At 41.9% G+C, this 22,530-nt stretch overlaps 1 pseudogene; it reads left to right on the plus strand.

Annotated features, from left to right (window-relative positions):
- Positions 1-751: 751 nt before the first annotated feature.
- Positions 752-22,530, plus strand: part of LOC135511395 (serine-rich coiled-coil domain-containing protein 2-like) — an 81,271-nt pseudogene continuing 59,492 nt past the window's right edge.

A 22,530-nucleotide genomic window follows, 5' to 3' on the forward strand; every position in this document is an offset into this window, starting at 1 on the left:
CTCTGTTTTAACCAAAAAATAATTGTGAGATCAGCAAGCATCAGCGGCAGCCTAGACCAGCTGGACCAGGACTCAGGAGGATAAATGACAAATGACTAAATTGTTTTTCTGTCGGTAGTTTGCTAGCGATATAAGCTCTCTTTTAACTGAGGCAGTGTTGTACAGTACAGTTTGGTGATTGGCCATAACAGGGCATGCTCGAACCACTACAAGCCAAGCTATCCAAGTTTAGCTTGCTATGTTTGCTATACCTAATATGCACTGCAGTCAAACGTTATAGCTAGCTAGCTTCAATGCCTCTCATTATGATCAAAATGTGACTAGTTTTATTAGTCACATGCGCCGAATACCTTACAGTGAAATGCTTACTTACGAGCCTGTAACCAACAATGCAGTTGAAAAAAAATATATACGAATAAGAATAAGAAATAAAAGTAACAAGTAATTAATGAGCAGCAGTAAAATAACAATAGCGAGACTATATACAGGGGTTACTGGTACAGAGTACGGTGGGACCGGTTAGTTGAGGTAATATGTACATGTAGGTAGGGTTATTAAAGTGACAATGCATAGATAACAACAGAGAGTGGTAGCGGTGTAAGGGGGAAGGGCAATGCAAATAGTCTCGGTGGCCATTTGATTAGATGTTCAGGAATCTTATGGCTTGGGGCTAGAAGCTGTTTAGAAGCCTCTTGGACCTAGACTTGGAGCTCCGGTACCGCTTGCCGTGCGGTAGCAGAGAGAACAGTCTATGACTAGGGTGGCTGGAGTCTTGGACCCCAAATATGCTGGCAAGAGCATCCTGCCTGGTGAAGAGTTCAACAAGGACTATGGTGTCATCACTGCTGTTGCTCGCCACCTTGGCCTGGATAAGGGCAAGGTTCTTGACAGTCTAGCGAAGTACACTTCAAGCAAGGGCTTTGGGATAGAGATGCAATATGGCCAACATATCTCATAAGCCACCTTGTGGAAGGGACTTTGTGGATCTGAGGTTCTTTCCCGTTGCCTTCGTCATCCTCCAAATCCCACCAACATCAGCTACTTCAGAGCGCAACTGGTCCTTTTGGGAACACACACCGAAGCACGCAATAGGCTGACCAACACAAGGGTTGAAAAATTGGTGGCCATCCTGGCAAATGGGACTTTTTGAGCCCGACAACAAGCCATCCTCAACAAGGTTGGAAAGTGACAGTGAAGATGAGGCCTCAGAGTCTGATGTTCAAGAGGTGGACATTGAGTAGGTCCAAGGAGAAGACGTGGAAGCCTGAGAGGAAGACAACCAAAGCTTTCGTTTCTAGTCTATCATTTTACAGATGTATGTTGAAAACATTTTTTGGGAGATGCGATGGATCATTGGGGATCATTCAATATTCCCTTTATTTTGTTGTTCAGTGAAATCATCCCATGTGAAGAGTCAACTCATTTAATTAAAGTTCAATAAAGTTCATAACTAAATTGTTTATTAAAATTTATATTGGAAGGATTTAATCATTTGCAATTATGTCTACTTATGATTGTAATGAACACGATGGGAGACAGAGAGCTGGTTTCAAGTGCAGGGCACAGCAGGTGTTTATTGCAAAGGACCACAGGAGGAGGCAGATAGCTGGGTCCAGGGTTAGGCAGAAGGTCATACACAGGGGTCCAAAAAGGCAACAGTACAGGCAGGGACAAGGCTAGTAACGTTGCTCGGGAGATCAGGCAAGTGGGTGATAACAGGAAATCCGATAGGCTAAGGGAATAGGCCAAGGCGTCGTTAGTTTTTGCCTGCCTCGCTATCATACATGGGAGGATCAAATTACAGGAAAAACAGAGCTCCAAATATAAGTGTGTCACAATGCCAATGATGGGGTGCAAAGAACTGAACTATATAGTATGTGATAAAGACATACAGGTGTGAGAATAGGTGATCAGAATTCAGGTGATTGGGATCTGGAAAGTGAGCTGCGTTCAGGGGATCTACGTGTTTGAGAGTGTGAGTTGGAAGCAGATGTCACACTGATAAGGTGAAAGGTTTATGTTTCTGTCTCCATATAATATGTTAAATATATCCAATGCAAAAAACATCTACATTTCAATGGTATTAATATTAATTTGCATATATTTCTGATAAATCCCATATATTCCTGTTAATTCCCACCAAAAGTTCCCACCTCTGAATATTCCCCAAAATGTGCAACCCTTGTCTCACTTGTGCTGAGTAATGTGCTGTTAAAAGTGATGTAGATCTTATTTATTTATTTAAAAAACAAAAAGTTAGAAGCAAAAGGATTTGAAGCAAATGCCTACCCGCTGTGGAGAACTATTTCAGCTCTGATACAAGCATGGGGACTGGTCTTGATAAATCAATGAGATTTGGGTATTGGTTAGACTACAATTAGGGTGTGAAAATGTTATGCTCTTAGCACTATAGCCTACTCCTGACTGTTACATTGTACAGCACCATATTTTCTGTTCCATTCTAACGGAAACCATGAACACCATAATATTAAGCAAATTAATTAAGCAACTTTTCTTAAAATCAATCCCATATACTATGTTTTTACAAAAAAAAGTTTAAAATTCTCTAGTACAGCCACTATTGAAGGCTAGCAAATGCTTTTCAAAGATGCCCACTGGTGGTCAAATTAGCACTAACTAGCATTAATGGTAACAATGGCTGACAATTAAATAACGTCCCATAGTATCCTGTTGCAGCCCGCAAGGTGTTTGACACAGCTTTTAACGGAGGAACCACTCCATAGTGGCCAGACGGAAGCCACTTCTCAGTAAAATGTATGACAGCCCGCTTTGAGTTTGCCAAAAGGCACCTAAAGACTCTAAGACCATGAGAAACAAGATTCTCTGGTATGATGAAACCAAGATTGAACTCTTTGGCCTGAATGCCAAACGTCATGTCTGGAGGAAACATGGCACCATACCTACGGTGAAGCATGGTGGTGGCAGCATCATGCTGCTGGGATGTTTTTCAGCAGCAGGGACTGGGATACTAGTCAGGATCAAGGGAAAGATGAACAGAGCAAAGTACAGAGAGATCCTTGATGAAAACCTGCTCCAGTACGCTCAGGACCTCAGACTCGGGTGAAGGTTCACCTTCCAACAGGACAACGAACCTAAGCACAGTACAAAGACAACACAGGAGTGGCTTCGGGACAAGTCTCTGAATGTCCATGAGTAGCCAAGCCAGAGCCCAGACTTGAACCCGATCAAGCATTTATGGAGAGACCTGAAAATAGCTGTGCTGCATGCTCCCCATCCCTATCCAACACTGGAGCTCCCCAGGGGTGCGTGCTCAGTCCTCTCCTGTACTCCATGTTTACCCACAATTGCTTGGCAGGCACGACTCCAACACCATCATTAAGTTTGCTGGCGACACAACAGTGGTAGGCCTGATCACCGACAATGACGAGACAGCCTATAGGGAGGAGGTCAGAAACCTGGCCTGGTGGTGCAAGAATAACAACCTATCCCTCAACTTAACCAAGACTAAGGAGATGATTGTGGACTACAGGAAAAGGAGCACCGAGCACGTCCCCATTCTCATCGACGGGGCTGTAGTGGAGCAGGTTGAGAGCTTCAAGTTCCTTGGTGTCCACATCAACAACAAACTAGATTGGTCCTAACACACCAAGACAGTCATGAACAGGGCACGACAAAGCCTATTCCCCCTCAGGAAATGAAAAAGATTTGGCATGGATCTTGAGATCCTCAAAAGGTTCTACAGCTGTAACATCGAGAGCATCCTAACCGGTTGCATCACTGTCTGGTACGGCAATTGCTCGGCCTCCGACCGCAAGGCACTTCAGAGGGTAGTGTATATGGCCCAGTACATCAATGGGGCAAAGCTGCCTGCCATCCAGGATCTCTACACCAGGCGGTGTCAGAGGAAGGCCCTACAAATTGTCAAAGACCCCTGCCACCCCAGTCATAGACTGTTCTCTCTACTACCGAATGGCAAGCGGTACTGGATTGCCAAGTCTAGGACAAAAAGGCATCTCAACAGTTTTTACCCCCAAGACTCCTGAACAGGTAGCCCAGTTAGCCATTTGGTTATCTGCATTGTGTCCCACCACCTGCCAAACCCTCTTTTTACGCTTCTGCTACTCTGTTCATCATATATGCATAGTCACTTTAACGATACCTACATGTACATACTACCTCAATAAGCCTGACTAACAGGTGTCTGTATATAGCCTTGCTAATCTTTTTTCAAATGTCTTTTTACTTTATTTCTTTACTTACCTACAAACACACACCTTTTTTTCGCACCATTGGTTAGAGCCTGTACTCTAATACTTATTTTCCACCATAATTTGCAAATAAATTCATTAAAAATCCTAAAATGTGATTTTCTGGATTTTTTTTCCTCATTTTGTCTGTCATAGTTGAAGTGTACCTATGATGAAAATTACAGGCCTCTACCATATTTTTAAGTGGGAGAGGGAGTGGGAGAACTGACTAAATACTGTATGTCTGTGATATTTCAGTTTTTTTAATGAATTAGCAGCAATTTCTATAAACCTGTTTTTGATTTGTCATTATCGGGTATTGTGTGTAGATTGATGAGGAAAAAAAGCTATTTAATCAATTTTAGAAGAAGGCTGTAACGTAGCAAAATGTGGAAAAAGTCAAGGCGCAATATCTAGCAATATCTATACTACAATGCAGGTGTGAGCATACTAGGTATTCTATTCCAGAATGTTGTTCAGCTGTTGAACCTCTTCTTGTGTTGAGTAATAGCAGGTGGTTTAGCTGTTGGGTTTGGGGGGGATGTAACTCTGGCTCCTTGTAGACAACCGTCTGGTCCTTTCTGCACTCCACAGGCAGGTGGCAGGTGGAGAAGCCACAGGCAGGTGGACAAGCCTCTTCTGCACTTTCTTTACCACCCACTGCTTCGACCTCTTGCGGAAGATTTGTTTGTACTGCAAGTCTCCTGGAAAGACATGAAGAGTATTTGTAAAACATGAAGACTGATAATGAGGGTGTGTAACCATACAATAAACCACGCTCATATGTATGGGTCTACATTCATTGGGTCTACAGGCTATGTAATACTATAGCTGGTGTCATCGTCATCAGCAGTAGGATTAGTCTGTAGGACACAGTATTCAGTGATTATCCAATATTTTACTACTTGTCCACCATCAATACACACTCAAACAACATACAATATCCACCCACTCCCCTCATGTCAATAGATCATGCATACTAACCTTCAAACACAAAACCCACCCCCAACAGACACCAGTCAGTCACCCACACCATCCCCTCTTTACTAATACCACCTTTTCTAAAATTTAGCCTCCATAAAACACAAAACTACAGTAGAAGTTGTAGCCTACTTATAAACACAGCTATAACAACAAGACACAAACCATGTTTATGCCTTGCTCCAGTATATTTATTTGCTCATCATGGAGTCATGGAAAGATTTAATAGATCTTAGTAAGATTTTAGAAGGTGACTTACACTAGTTCCTGGTGCTGAGCTTGATGTTAATGTCACATTAGCCTCTGCGGTAGTCAGTTAGCTTGTTAAGTTACAAATCACTTCGCTAGATAGCAGTTGTCTAATTACCTTGATATGCTTTGGAATGTCTAGCCAGCATATTATGATAGCTACAGTGGTTCTTCCTTTAAAAGTTGCGAGTTTACACCGCAGGACTTAGAGGTACCCAACGTCACGGCTTCATTGCTCCAGACCACCACAAGGGGGAGGTCGAGCGCTCATTATGCATTTGGGTCCCAAGGTTTTTATATGACCAATCATATGATTGGTTCCAATGACGAATTTGACGTGGAGCCACCCATCCCTGGTGACTTTCTTAAGCAAAGATTGTTGACAAAACATTACGGGGAGGCAAATGTAAGTAGTTATAACGTCATAACGAGTCAAGCAAAAAATTTACAATTGAGACAAATATGTTCGTTAATTAATGTAGAGACAAACGATTGTGCATATGTTTTTATCATAAAGTCAATTTACAAAAATCTCTATTTTGCAAGTTTTTTTCTGTCATGTCCAGTACCAGGTGTCTCAAACTCCATTCTGTGAATGATGCTGTGTCTGCATGTATGTATTACAATTATACACTTCAACAGTGTTTACCACTCCTGGGACATCAATTATTTCACATTATAACTATGCAATAGACTGGAAACATGATTTTATAAGTCATATATACAGAATAAAAACAGTACATCCTGCCAGCACGCCCACAAGCATGCTGAATGACGCGTGGAAGAGAGCGAGGAATGAGATGGGTAACAATCCAGGCTATTTGCTCTGAGACCTGCATAATAAGGTAATGAAACAAGCAGGGAGCAGGTTTTGAACCCTCAACATTCTAGCCCGAAGTCCACCGTGCTATCGACTGTGCCCAAATGTATTAATTGGGGTTGGGGCCGATTGTGGCTAAAAACCCTTTATCTATTGGAATCTTTAACATGCGGAAAGGGGAAAACATTTTATTATTAGTTCTTCTCAAGCGTAGCAGGATGGGCTATTAGCTGAACAATGGACTATTCAAACTTTACTAAAAAATTGTTTAATAGCCGAGCTAGGTGTGACCCCCTCCCCAACTTGAGCTAGGTGTTTTAATTTGACTTTATAAACAAGAGGGCTTAATTGGAGTCTATTTCCTTGGAGCCGAGACTTATATAAAATAACTTAACTGGCTGAGGTAGACTATGAGGCTTTATTAGGCCTACTTACAATTGCAACTGGTCAAAAATGTAGCATCCTACATAAAACAATAATTTAAAGAAAAACCGTTTGGACACACCTACTAATTCCAGGGTTTTTCTTTAATTGTACTATTTTCTACTATTATTGTAGAATAATAGTGAAGACATCCAACTATGAAAAAACACTGGTCTCCCTTATGCCCTGCATTCTGTAGTACAGACTAGAGGTCGACTGATTTAATAGGAATGTCCGATTAATTAGGACCGATTTAAAGTTTTCATACCAATCAGTAATGTGCATTTTTGGATGCTGATTATGGCTGATTTATATTGCAACCCACAAGGAGACGTGGCAGGCTGACCACCTGTTACGCGAGTGTAGGCAGCACGGAGCCATGGTAAGTTGCAATCTAGAATTAAACTTATCTTATAAAAAGCTATCTTGCACTTTTACTTCCTTCTCCAAAACTGTGTTTTTGCATTATTTAAACCAAATGGAACATGCTTCATTATTTATTTGAGACTAAATTGATTTTATTTATGTATTATAGAAAGTTAAAATAAAATTGTTTAGTGTTAATTCAGTATTGTTGTAATTGTCATTATTACAAATATATATACAAATCGGCCGATTAATCTGCATTTTTTGGGCCTCCAATAATCGGTATCGGCATTGAAAAATCATAGTCAGTCGACCTCTCGCACAGACATGGCCTGCTCTCCATTATGTAAGGAATTAGGCACTTTCCCATGTTTACTACAGTCTTGGCCAAAAGTTTTGAGAATGACACAAATATTAATTTTCAAAAAGTCTGCTGCCTCAGTTTGTATGATGGCAATTTGCATATACTCCAGAATGTAAATGAAGAGTGATCAGATGAATTGCAATTAATTGCAAAGTCCCTCTGTGCCATGTAAATGAACTGAATCCTCACTGCATTTCAGCCCTGCCTCAAAAGGACCAGCTGACATCATGTCAGTGATTCTCTCATTAAACACAGGTGTGAGTGTTGATGAGGACAAGGCTGGAGATCACTCTGTCATGCTGATTGAGTTCGAATAACAGACTGGGATCTTCAAAAGGAGAGTGGTGCATTGGAATCATTGTTCTTCTTCCTTCAACCATGGTTACCTGCAAGGAAACGCATGCCTTCATCATTGCTTTCCACAAAAAGGGCTTCACAGGCAAGCATATTGCTGCCAGTAAGATTGCACCTAAATCAACCATTTATCAGATCATCAAGAACTTCAAGGAAAGCGGTTCAATTGTTGTGAAGAAGGCTTCAGAGCACCCAAGAAAGTCCAGCAAGCACCAGGACCATCTTCTAAAGTTGATTCAGCTGCGGGATCGGGGCACCACCAGTACAGAGCTTGCTCAGGAATGGCAGCAGGCAGGTGTGAGTGCATCTTGGAGGATGGCCTGGTGCTAAGAAGGGCAACAAAGAAGCCACTTCTCTCCAGGAAAAACATCAGGGACAGACTGATATTCTGCAAAAGGTACAGGGATTGGTCTGCTGAAGACTGGGGTGAAGTCATTTTCTCTGATGAATCTTCTTCTGATTGTTTGGGGCATCCGTAAAAAAGCTTGTCCGCAGAAGACAAGGTGAGTGCTACCATCAGTCTTGTGTCATGCCAACAGTAAAGCATCCTGAGACCATTCATGTGTGGGGTTGCTTCTCAGCCAAGGGAGTGGGCTCACTCACAATTTTGCCTAAGAACACAGCCATGAATAAAGAAGGGTACCAACACATCCTCCGAGAGCAACTCCTCCCAACCATCCAGGAACAGTTTGGTGATGAACAATGCCTTTTCCAGCAAGATGGAGCACATTGCCATAAGGCAAATGTGATAACTAAGTGGCTCGGAGAACAAAACATCAATATTTTGGGTCCATGGCCAGGAAACTCCCGAGACATTAATCCCATTGAGAACTTGTGGTCAATCCTCAAGAGGAGGATGGACAAACAAAATCCCACAAATTCTGACAAACTCCAAGCATTGATTATGCAAGAATGGGCTGCCATCAGTCAGGGTGTGGCCCAGAAGTTAATTGACAGCATGCCAGGGCGGATTGCATAGGTCTTGAAAAAGAAGGGTCAACACTGCAAATATTGACTCTTAGTGAGTGTGATGACGTGTATTCCGGCATACAGTTTGCGCGAAACAATCAATCAGATGAGGGAGTATGATGATGCTTATGCTGACCGGCTTGCGGGGAGACACGAGACATGCATTTCTTTTGTCTAGTGATCCGTCAATGATTTGGTTATTTAGTAGCTATAATAAAACCAACTGTTCTAAATGCAAAGTGGTAATCGGATGTCTTAATCAAACTCAGCTTGCAAGATGTTTGTCCTTACTCAGTTGCTTGTCTTAACCCAGAATAGGTTTACTCCAATATCTGCATTGTTTTTATCTTGATTTTTTTAAATCCACAAGTAATAAAAAGTAAAACGTGCCGTTTCACAGAAATGTTTTCTGATATTTTTATTGGCTCATTTATGGCTGATTTAAGATGAAATCTTAAACCCTGTTATTTTATTGGGCTACTAGGCACTTACTATAGTCATTCAGCCTTGCAGACCACCTTTCTTATTTTTTACCTGTTTCTGTCTCTCTACAAAGCCAGGGTCTTCAAGCTATGGAAAATGGCAAAACATTTAATAATAATAATACTTGATTGGACTTTTCTTGACACCCAATGCTTTTTATAGTGTAGGGGGAAACTCACCCCCCTAATCCCACTTACATGCTCTCTTTTTGTTTTATTGGCCCATCCAACTTTGTTTTTACATGTTGTTTTTTTAAAGATATTTTGTTACATATACATTATTCATACACTTTACATACAAGGTACTTTTATACACAGTATTACATGATAGGAATACAGTTTGATACACACATTACACATTATTATGGTACTCATTATGACATACTCTTGCAATAAGTGCCATGGAATCTTCAGTGACCACAGAGTTAGGACACCTGTTTAAAGTCCCATCTTCTTCAATTTTATTGAGGAACGTTCCATTTTTAGTTATTTCTTCCAATTACATTATTAAAATGAAATGAATGTTGTAAAAGTGATCTTTGAACTTACTGCCTTCTTGTTAATTATGTTCCCGAAGAAAATAATGTACTTTTTACTGTTTCCCTGACACCCACAAGTATTCGGTATATTTTGACAGAAAAATTGTCCTATTCACACACATCAAGAGAACTTCCCTGGTCATTTCTACTGCCTCTGATCTGGCGGACTCACTAAACACAAATGCTTTGTTTGTAAATAATGTCTGAGTGTTGGTCTCTAAATAAAAAATAAAAAATGACATATTGCCATCTGCTTTGCTTAATATAATTAGAAATTGTTTATACTTTTACTTTTGATACTTACGTACATTTGAGCAATTGCATTTACTTTTGATACTTAAGTATATTTAAAACCAAATCCTTTAAGACTTTTACTCAACTAGTATTTTACTGGGTGACTTTCACTTTTACTTGACTCATTTTCTATTGAGGTATCTTTCCACCACTGCTGTGCATCTGTTGAAGGTCAAGAATATGATATATTACTGTTACAATGAAAGTATTGTCAGGAAACTAAAAATGTTGATCTATCTTACATAACTCCTATGTGCTTGGAATGGAATTCCTTATGCAAGATAGCTCATTTTAGATGGGAGTAGCAAAAGTTAGCTACTAGTTATATGGGCTCCCGAGTGGCGCAGCCGTCTCAGGCACTGCATCTCAGTGCAAGAGGTGTCATTGCAGTCCCTTGTTTGAATCCAGGCTGCATCACATTCGGCTGTGTTTCGGAGTCCCATAGGGTGGCACACAATTGGCCCAGCTTCGTCCATGTTTTGCCGGAGTAGGCCGTCATTGTAAATAAGAATTTGTTCTTAATTAACTGACTTGCCTAGTTAAATAAAGGTTACACATGTAAAAAATAAAATACAACTTTCTATTTTGCCCACAAATTTAGTCCTTTCTCAATGTTATGAATTTTAGTTATGAATTTTAGCAGTTATATTTTTAAGAAAACATACTTCCTTCCAAAGATTTTACGCTGCTGAGATGATGTATATAAAACGAGGCTACACTGTATTACACACTGCAATTGATAGGTGTTCCCAATCAACAGCCCCGGCCTGCCATGCTTTTGCTGATATAAACCCTTTTGTGCTGCCTAACCAATGACTGTGCTGTGTATGGTGGCACTTCAGGAGGAGTGTCAAGGGCTTCTTCCGAAAATAATTAGTTATTTGTGAAATACTTCTGCGCCTACTGATGTCCTGTTCAGTTTGAGAGGAAGAGTGTGAAGATGAGAAAGAGGACTAGAGGTAAACTTTCTACTGCTATAATTTATTTTAAGAAAAAAAAGGTCCACTCCTAATGGTGCCAGGAGGTCTGGTGTGTCTGTGTCCTCTACTTCCAGCCCCAAGGCCATCCCCTGCCAGGCCACAAAGATGAGCCCCAAGGCAGAGTCCAGACAGGGGCAGATCCCCTCCCTCAGTGCGGGGCCCAAACCAGGCCAGAATGGGAGCTACTGCTGGCTCAGGATGGTCAGGCTCAGGGCTGGTGAGGCCGCGGGCCAGCTCCAGCTTCCCTCGCAGCAGCTCTAGAGACAGCCTCTCCCAGTCCAGCGACAGCCTCAAGTCCCTGATGCAGGATAGCATGGTGCGCTCACAAAGTTTCACCCACGTCAAGCAGATCCCATCCCCGACCAACATGCCTATGGCATGCTCCTTTTCCTTTAATCGGGCAGTGGAGCTGGCCAAGCCTCTGGCCAACACTCAGCTACATCCACCCAGGACAAACCACATCAAACCCCCCCAGATGTTGAACGGGAGGCTGGGCCATGGGATGGGCCTCCGCCTGGGCACAGGGATTGGGACGGGGCTGGGACTGGGGCTGTGGAAGCTTCAGTGTCCTAGGAACCCCTCTTCAGCCTACTCCCCTCCATAACCCCTAGTGCCCTGAAAAAGCATATCCTCCCCAACTGTGTTCTTAACAAGCCCTCTGCTTTGGGCTATAGACTGATGCGGTCGGGCCAGACCAAGCAGCAGAAACCACTGTTTACAGGAAGGTTGACGGGGGAGGTCAGGGCTGGAGGAGTGGGTGTGGGGATACGGCAGAGTCGCCCCCCCCCGACCCTCCCCCCAGATCCCCTCAGTGACAGTAACAGGACCTCAGGGGGACACGGGAGGGGCTAGAGGACATGTCTCTTTCCTCAGCCTCATCGCTCTCTCTCAAGGAGACACCAGCAAGGAGTTCTTGGATGATTTTGATAACCTGACTGATGGGGACAGGGATGTCCCTGACAACAAGAAGAGAGGTAATACTGCCACTCAGATATGCCTGCATAGCTTCCTGAATGAGACCATGGACTGGGCTGGAATGGGCCTCTCAGGTAAGCTTAAAAAAACACCTGCTAGAATCACATCATCTTCTACTATTGTAATTTGTTTTTACTAGTTGCCACAATTGACAGCTCTAGTGCTCTTGATAACACTACTCCAGTCCCGTGATTCCTGACAGTCAATAAAAGGTACAGTATGAACTGTTTGGCCTGTGTATGTCCCCTGTGCAGTGCAGAATGAAGAATAAGGGGTGAGGGCATCCCTTGGCATCAAGTCCCCAGAGAAGGTAGACTTCCTCCAGGGCTCATCTCTGGAGCTGTCCTCCAACAGCTTGGGAGGCACCTACAGGGGTTCAGAGCCCCTGGGATGGAGCATGCACCCATGTGAGAGCTATGACTATTCTGACCACCTCAACAACAGTGCGTCAACGCTTGGTTTGTCCCAAGGTACCAAATTCATACACAATGAAACACCTATATTTACCTGGCTGGTTAGATGGTTAGCCTAGACATAGAGAGAGTCACGAGAGTCATTGTTTAGATATGGCAAAACTGTTTCTTTGTCCACAATTGCCTTGTCTTTCACCTAGCATATACTTGATATAGTATCACTGACTAGTAATGATGTACTGTCATTTATGTATGATGTACACTACATAGTTATTTCATCTGATTTACTAGTGTTGTTATTCACCAGAGGCCTGATACAGTGTGTGCCTTTACCCCTATTGTGTCAGTCTTGTCCTCCCAGCATGCCTACCTGCATGGATCCTTAATGGGGATTAGGAAAACAAAGACTTTGGACAGAAAAGGAACAGGAATGCCACCCACTTCCAAACAAGGTCTCCCTCTCTCTGGGTTCCCAGATTCTGGAATGTCTACATAGCTCCTTACAAGTCACATATTATCTCCTGAAGATAATCGGATTGTTTCCCTGTTTTTCTCTCTGTTCTGGTGCCATTGGCTCTGGAATGTTTAAAACGATTAATGAAAGGGATTTACATAAGTTAATCAGCTTTGTATTTTCTTCTCTTCTTCTGGGGTTTACCATTACATGTAGACACGGGACTGTTGACCTAGTGGGACTGTTGACCTAACAGTGGTTTAAAGACAACTGAGGCCATGTGCATTGATTGATAAGAGAGCTGCCTGGGGATGCCAACTCTTCTGAGTAGGTGTGAGTGACTTTCTGACTAGAAAATCATTGTACTGATACAATTACAATAACACAATATTGTGTCCGGTAGACCTAGTGGGATAGAGTCCATCTAACATACTGTGTCATAATTTTTTGGCCTATTAGAAAATTTAATGCATCCTTGAGATGTGCTGCATTCATTTGGAACGTGATTCAGCGAATGCACAGCATATGTGTAGGGAGACACCTTGCGGGCAACTGTGCAATGGCATTTTTTCACTAATAAAGAAGCGTAGATAGAATCAAAACAAAACAACCTTCAACGCGTTCATTGTTCTGTGTCATTAAGAGTATTTAGGATAAATCGTTTAGAGAAAGTTATGAAGAGAGGGAGCAAAGGAGTAAGACAGAGAAGGAGATGAATAGGAATGGAGTGGGAAAGAGAGAGTGGGTGCCTGGTACCCTCCCATGTACTGTCAGGAACTGACATCTAGACAGACAAGTATCTTAACAGAGGGAACTGACAGCCTTGAAGGTCTGGCGTTGGATTAATCAGACAAACGTCTTATTATCCCGCGTTGTAAAAGAGCTTCATAACACTGATGAGATCCAAGTCAGAAAACTCTGTTTTTCCCCAGACAAATCCAATCACAGTCATCATCTTAGTTTTGCTGGCTTGAAATTGTTCTATGACTCCACTTGATGGCAGTGTGAATTTATCCTTGGACACAAGAGTGTGTTTTTGTGTGTGTGTGGTTGTGGTAAGGTTCACCTGACTTCCATGGTGCACTGTTGATGCTTTCCTATAGCCTACTGTTGAGAAGTAGACTGCCAGCTTCTCAATTAGAAGTCATTACATACTATGTTTTTAATGCATTATAATGGAATTACTTTAATCTTCCGGCTAGCCTATTGCATTCACTGTCCGCCACATATGCACAAGCTTAGATGAATCTCTCTGAGAACAAATCAAGTCCATATCGTCACTTATGGTAAGTCAGGGGAGTGAGAGGAAGTGGACTCCTTCGGAACAGCTGCAATAACAGACAGGTTCTGTTTTGTTTTATCCAAATCTCTATTTTTATGTAAATTACATGCTATTTTGTTGTACTCGAGTGATAGTTTTCTATGCCCGTGCATGCTTTCTCTTTTCCATGTGCGAGTACAAGCAGTCTGCAGGTGAAAAATGGCACTTGTCTGTTTTGTGGATAATAGCAAATATTTGTTATGTCCTAAATGGGCTATAAAAATATGAGAACGGATAATATTTATTTGGCTCTATTTGGTCACTGTAGAATGCATTGTCATGAGAAAACATCAGTATCACCACAATATGAACGAGAATGCATGCACATGGAAAAGTATAGAGTCCAACAAAATTAAACATTACATTCAGGATCAAGTTAAGAATGACATAATTTAATGTGTACAACACTTAAAGACCTGCATTACTATACTGGGAGCTTTGCAGTTTCTAAAAAGGCGTATTTGGGTGTTTTTGGAGCATTTGTTCATGTTTTCTGTGTGCCCTTATACAGCCAAATGAGCCTGCGGAGGTCTATCACTAGTGGGGTATGATTTTCAAAACCAAGTGAAATGACAAAAAAGTGTCTGAACACTTCTGCATCATGACATTTACAATCAATCATAGAGATGCGGTTAAAAATAGGGATTGGAAGACATATTGTAGATTGGCTATCAATATTCATTGTAATGTACCTGAAAATGGCTATTTCCCAAGAAATACAGTAACTGATTCCCTTTGATTGACATAGGAATACACAGTGAAGTCCCTCTCTCGTATCTTATTTTCTCTTAGTCTCATTGGGCTGTTTAATCCTTATTCCTGCAGGTACTTAGTATTTGCTGTGTTGTTATTAAAACTCAGCTTCTCTCATGTGAGACATATCCACCCAGTAGCAGAGCATACTCCTGACGGCTCTCTTTCTCTAATCCTCGCTCCCTCTGACTTCAAAGCCACAGTTGCTGCTTTCTAATTTACACTTTACACTTTGCAAAAGTATGTGGACACCCCTTCAAATTAGTGTATTCAACTATTTCAGCCACACCCACTGCTGACAGGTCTATGAAATCGAGAACACAGCCATGCAATCTCCATAGACAAAGATTGGCAGTAGAATGGCCTTACTTAAGAGCTCAGTGACTTTCAATGTGGCACTCTCATAGGATGCCACCTTTCCAGCAAGTCAATTTGTCAAATTTCTAACCTGCTAGAACTTCCCCGGTCAACTGTAAGTGCTGTTATTGTGAAGTGTAAATGTCTAGGAGCAACAACTGCTCAGCCGTGAAGTGGTAGGCTGCACAAGCCGCCAAGTGCTAAAGCGCGTAGCGCGTAAAAATAGTCTGTAATCGGTTGCAACACTCACTACTGAGTTCCAAACTGCCTCTGAAACGTCAGCACAAGAACTGTTTGTCAGGAGATTCATGAAATGGGTTTCCATGGTCGAGCAGCCGCAAACAAGCCTAAGATCACCATGCATAATGCCAAGCCGCAGCTAGAATGGTGTAAAGCTTACCGCCACTGAACTCTGGAGCACTGGAAACGCGGTCTCTGGAGTGATGAATCACGCTTCACCATCTGGTAGTCCGAAGAACACATCTGGGTATGGCAGATGACAGGAGATTGCTACCTGAGGAGGAAGAGGAATAATGGTCTGGGGCTGGATGATTCTGTGCTTCCCAACTTTGTGGCAACATTTTGGGGAATGCCCTTTCCTGTTTCAGCATGACAATGCCCCTGTGCACAAAGCGAGGTCCATACAGAAATGGTTTGTCGTGATTGGTGTGGAAGAACTTGATTGGCCTGCACAGAGCCCTGACCTCAAGCCCATCAAACACCTTTGGGATGAATTGGAATGCCGACTGCGAGCCAGGCCAAATCACCTAACATCGGCGCCCGAACTCATTCATTTTATTAAATATGTTTCAACAACATTTTTGTAAACTCAGAAAAAAAAGAAACATCCTCTCATTGTCAACTGCATTTATTTTCAGCAAACTGAACATGTGTAAATATTTGTATGAATATAACAACATTCCACAGACATGTGACAAACAGAAATGGAATAATGTGTACCTGAACAAAGGGGGGTGGGTCAAAATCAAAAGTAACAGTCAGTATCTGGTGTGGCCACCAGCTGCATTAAGTACTGCAGTGCATCTCCTCCTCATGGACTACACCAGATTTGCCAGTTCTTGCTGTGAGATATTACCCCACTCTTCCACCCAGGCACCTGCCTGTGAGGGCTAGGGCGATTTCTGGGGTGAATGGCCCTAGCCCTCACCCTCCGATCCAACAGGTCCCAGACGTGCTCAATGGGATTGAGATCCGGGCTCTTCGCTGGCCATGGCAGAACACTGACATTCCGGTCTTGCAGGAAATCACACACAGAACGAGCTGTATGGCTGGTGGCATTGTCATGCTCGAGGGTCATGTCAGGATGAGCCTGCAGGAAGGGTACCTCATGAGGGAGGAGGATTTCTTCCCTGTAATGCACAGCGTTGAGATTGCCTGCAATGACAACAAGCTCAGTCTGATGATGCTCTGACACACCGCCCCAGACCATGACGGACCTTCCTCCTCCAAATCGATCCTGCTCCAGAGTACAGACCTCGGTGTAATGCTCATTTCTTCGACAATAAACGCGAATCAGTATGTATTCTCCAAAAATGTGTTATTCTACGAGAGATGTTATATACAGTAAATACCAGATGTTTTGTAATATCCTAATATTATCCTAATATCTTAAAAGCCTTTATATATATTATAGACATGTTTGTGCAGTGCTGAACCTATAGACCTTCAGTGTGTGACAGGTTCATGATTCTGAAAGGACATCAACCGTAATACCAGCTCACCCACGTAGGAGTGCACTTTTTGTAAAACACAAAAGGGCCAGTGGTGTAGTGGAGGGTATACGCAGGTATAAGCCTTATACCCACTTTTTTTCAGTGGGCATTGATTATACTCACTTCTTAATCCCCACTGATGTGTATCAAAGTGTAGTGGAGGTATACGACTTATCAATAATGCAGTACAATAGAGGAATAATGTACAAAATAGCCTACACAATCGCAAAGCACATGAAATATATTCACATGCGTGCCACACACACAGCCTAGATTCAGAGGAATATCATCTGCAGGCAACAAGAGTGTGCAGCTCTCAACTGGTTTTGGCATGGAGCAGCTCACAGAAGAATGACATCGGTAGCCGGTAAGATAAGAAAGATGTTTCAACTTATGATATCTACCAGTAAATGCTAACTAAGGAAACAATGGGTATGCAAACCAGGTATTGAAAATGTTTAGTCCAAAGTGTTGGTTAGTAGGCTATTTGTGCCAATTGTCATCATGTGCTGGTTGCATACAGGGTCGTAGAGATGGATGGGTGGAGGTCAGGCCTGGGCAATTATTTTCCATGGAGGGCCACATTAGAATATATTTTTCCCATGTCAGGCCAGAATCATATCACATGATTGTACCCCATGTGTATGACTGTGTTGACAGATGTATCTACCGTAAATCACGTCCAGAAATGGTACTTATTTAACTTTTTTAACATGCACAGAAATAAACCACATCCATGTTCTCCTTTTGGTAGGTATTTTCATTATTAAACATGCAATGAACTACACGGAGGGAAAAGCACAGACAGAACTCTTGTTAACGGAACAAAAACACAAGAAAGAGAGAGAGCTCAACATCACATTTAAACTCCTCAATTGGTGTGAAGAGTGAAGTCTCTGATGGGCATTGACTAGAGCAGTGATATGTTACTTGATTGCCCCCCATCTACAGTTGAAGTCGGAAGTTTACATACACCTAAGCCAAATACATTTAAATTCAATTTTCAAAATTCCTGACAATAAATCCTAGTAAAAACTCCCTGTCTTAGGTCAGTTAGGATCACCACTTTATTTTAAGAATGTGAAATGTCAGAATAATAGTAGAGAGAATGACTTATTTGAGCTTTTATTTCTTTCATCACATTCCCAGTGTGTCAGAAGTTTACATATACTCAAATAGTATTTGGTAACATTTCAGGTTTTTTTGGATAGCCTTCCATAAGCTTCTCACAATAAGTTGGATGAATTTTGGCCCATTCCTCCTGACAGAGCTGGTGTAAGTAACTGAGTCAGGTTTGTAGGCCTCCTTGCTCGCACAAGCTTTTCAGTTCTGCCCAAAAATGTTCTATAGGATTGAGGTCAGGGCTTTGTGATGGCTACTCCAATACCTCCAATACTTTGTTGTCCTTAAGCCATTTTGCCAAGACTTTGGAAGTATGGTTGGGGTCATTGTCCATTTGGAAGACCCATTTGCAACCAAGCTTTAACTTCCTGACTGATGTCTTGAGATGTTGCATCAATATATCCACATACTTTTCATTCCTCGTGATGCCATCTATTTTGTGAAGTGCCCCAGTCGCTCCTGCAGCAAAGCACCCCCACAACATGATGCTCCCACCCCCGTGCTTCACGGTTGGGATGGTGTTCTTCATCTTGCAAGCCTCCCCCTTTTCCTTCATACATAATTATGGTCATTATGGCCAAACAGTTCTATTTTTGTTTCATCAGACCAGAGGACATTTCTCCAAAAATACGATCTTTGTCCCCATGTGCAGTTGCAAACCGTAGTCTGTCTTTTTATGGCGGATTTGGAGCAGTGGGATCCTAATTGACCTAACACAGGGAATTTTTACTCTGATTAAATGTCAGGAATTGTGAAAAACTTAGTTTAAATGTATTTGGCTAAGGTGTATGTAAACTTCCAACTTCAACTGTACATAGGTTGACACAAACAGTACAAACATCTTCTGAGCATGACTCCTAATCTTAGGAAAGTTTTGTTCATTGAAAGATGCATAGAACCTCATCTATTATATTGTTTTGAATAGTTCTCCAATCACTGCATTTGACTGAAGATCGATATGCTCAAGTTGTAGGTCAATGGAAATATTATTATTATCAACAAGGTGAAAGGAGAGGAAACCAACCACATGTCATTTTCCAACACTTTGATAGCCTCAAAATGATGAGTAAACTCACCATTCAAAGCATGCAGCAGCGACGTATACTTCTCCCGCTGGTCATCTGATAGGGAACAGACTAATAGTGTCAGAATATGGGTGAGATTGTTGGCCTCTACTTGGCAGGTAAGGAGGTGTAATATTCCCTTGAAGGCTTTGACATGGTTGTACATCTGAAGTGCAAAAAGGCCCTTCCCTTGTAGTTTGGAATTCAGTTCATTCATGAAGGCCATGATGTCCACTGTGAAGGCAAAATCAGCCAACCATTCTTTATCTTTCAGCTAAGGGTATTCCACATATTTTCCTTTCATATGTAAAAACACAGCAATCTCCGACTTCAGGTCCCACACCCTATTAAGCACCTTCCCCAAACTCAGCCATTTCACGTTTGTGTGGTAGGGGAGATCTGAAAGATTTTGCTCTAATGAAGTTTACCATTTTAGTGACTGTATCCACAACATGATTCATTTTCACAAAACATTTACAGAGCAAATCCTGTTGAATAATGCAATGCAGGAAAATATTTGTCTGATTTGGGTTCAGCTCAGCTACTTGATCTTGTATCCTTTTCAAATGGACAATGTTTTTTCCTGTCAAGTTTGGGCACTCATCAGTGGTCACAATGAATAACTTTTCAAAACTCAGTCCCAGCTTTTCCACACACTTATTAACCTCCACTGAATATTTCCCTGTGGTCGTGCTCTTCATTGACTGAAACAAGCTCCTCTGTCATTTCAAGTCTGGGTTTATGCCTCGTAAGAATATCAACAACTGTGCCGTGTCACGTGCATCACTGCTCTCATCCAGGGCCAAGGAGAAAAAGGTGAAATCCTTTACCTTGTCTTTCAACTGTTGTTCCATTTTCTCTGCGATGTCCTCAACACGCCGTGTCACTTTTCTTCCTGACAGGGAAATATTTTCAAACAGCTCTTTCTTGTCAGGCAAAGTACTGCTGCAGAGTCAATTAAACATTCTTTAATGAAATCGCCCTCAGCGAATGGCTTGCAATGTTTAGTAATTTTGTGGGACAGTACATAGCTAGCTCTCGCAATTCCGTTGTTTGCTGAATGCAGTTAGGTGCAGCGTCTGGTTGCTCCTCTGTATAAAGGTGAGACTCTTGCAAACATGTACATGTCGGTTGTTTGTGCTCTAGGACACCCACAGGCCACACAAGACTCATCTGAAGGTCCCCCAGTACCAGTTGAAAACATGTATGGAACTACAGTTTAAATGGAGACTGTATAGTCCCAAAAATAAAGGGTTAAATACATGTAAAAAAAATATATATATATACAGTACCAGGCAAAAGTTTGGACACACTTTTATTTATCTTGAATATTTTCTACATTGTAGAATAATAGTGAATTAATCAAAATGATGAAATAACACATATGGAATCATGTAGTAACCAAAAAAGTGTTAAACCAATCAAAATATATTTTCTATTTAAGATTTCTGAAAGTAGCCACCCTTTGCCTTGATGACAGTTTTGCACACTCTTGGCATTCTCTCAACCAGCTTCACCTGGAATGCTTGTTCAAATCAGTCTTGAAGGAGATCCCACATATGCTGGGCACTTGTTGGCTTCTTTTCCTTCACTCAGCAGTCCAACTAATCCCATTCCATCCCATCAAAATTGGGTATGGAGGTGTGATAGTCCCACTGAGCTCAAACCAAATGGGATAGCGTATCACTGCTGAATGCTGTGGTACCATGTTGGTTAAGTGTGCCTTGAATTATAAATAAATCATTGACAGTGTCACCAGCAAAGCACCCCCACACCATCACACCTCCTTGTGCAAGGAACTACACATGCAGAGATCATTATTTCACCTACTCTGCATCTCACAATGACACAGAGGTTGATACCAAAAATCTTCAATTTGGACTCATCAGACCAAAAGACAGTTTTCCACCGGTCTTATGTCCATTGCTTGTGTTTCTTGGCCCAAGCAAGTCTCTTCTTATTATTGGTGTCTTTTAGTAGTGGTTTCTTTACAGCAATTCGACCATGAAGGCATGATTCAGAATATGTTTGTTTAGAGTCATCTTTTGATTTAAGCTTTCCCACATTCACCATGACTAAATGTATTTTCTCCTGTTTAGAGTCTTGTTCTGATTGAAGTTCTTGCCACAAATGTGGCTGGTGCAGGTTTTCTTAACGTTACAGGATTGGACATGCTCCTTCAGTTTACAGGTGGAGTTGTAGTATTTTTTGCCAAAGTGGCATTCGCTGGGTCTCTCCTTGGCACGTGCCTCTGCAGCTCAGTTTTCAGAGCAAATGTTTTGCCACATTCATGGCAGCTGGGTTTGGAAGGGTGTTTCTCCTATTGTGGGTGAGGATCAAATGGTTTATCACTGCTTCCAGATGAGCTGTAGCTTATTTTGATTATTTGGAGGGTCACAGGGATTGTCAAAACCCTTTAGTTTGGTTACAGGGCCAAAAGGTTTAAGATCCACTGGATTAGACTCACTCTACTGGTCTTTACAATCTGGGTTTGAGAAAGAGTCAAGGACTGTAGTGGTTCCTCCTGATCACATTACATTTTCACACAGGGAAGCTTGAATATGAAGTTATAGTTATCAGAGACCTCTTGAAGCTCCTCTTCCTCCTGACTGGTCCTGTGATACTCCTTTTGCTCTTTAACCTGTATGAGCTCTTGGTCCTCCTGGTGCAGACTGCTGCTCAACTCCTGCTCACAGTGCTGCTGCTCAGGAGCGACCACCTCTTCAGAGACAGGGAAAGAAAGCTGCATGGAGTCTTGAGGGAACAAGAGAAGCAGAGGTTATCTATATAGCCTGAATGCACAATGGCTTTTGTGACACAGACAACCTTTTAACCCCTTCTTATCAATTGATGAAATGTTGATACCAAGCACAAAGGCAGTAACTGCTCATTTGATCGAAAATGAGTTAGTCATCTTTGTTATATTAAATACATTCTTAATCATGTGGACAAGTATTCTGCCTCTATTGTATTGTGTTTTGGAGAAAGTGGGGGTCATATTAGCAGTAACTGCAAAATGTTACTGTGAAACTAAGGTAAATAGCAGTAACTATCATTTTATTCTGACAGCGATACAATTGAACCTGTATGACACTGACTGACAGATGCACACACATACAATGCTAATCTAGCGACACAACATCATGGCACAGCATTCCCGGAGGAAAATGATGGTTGAACTCGCTCTGAAACGCAGACACTGGTAAGAACTCGCTAGCTAAGTAGATCAAAATGAAGTTAGCTAACTAGCTAGTGAGCGAGCATAGACTAACCTGCTCTCATAAGAGG

Source organism: Oncorhynchus masou, chromosome 24, assembly GCF_036934945.1.
Source record: "Oncorhynchus masou masou isolate Uvic2021 chromosome 24, UVic_Omas_1.1, whole genome shotgun sequence".
In the NCBI taxonomy this organism is placed as follows: Eukaryota; Metazoa; Chordata; class Actinopteri; order Salmoniformes; family Salmonidae; genus Oncorhynchus; species Oncorhynchus masou.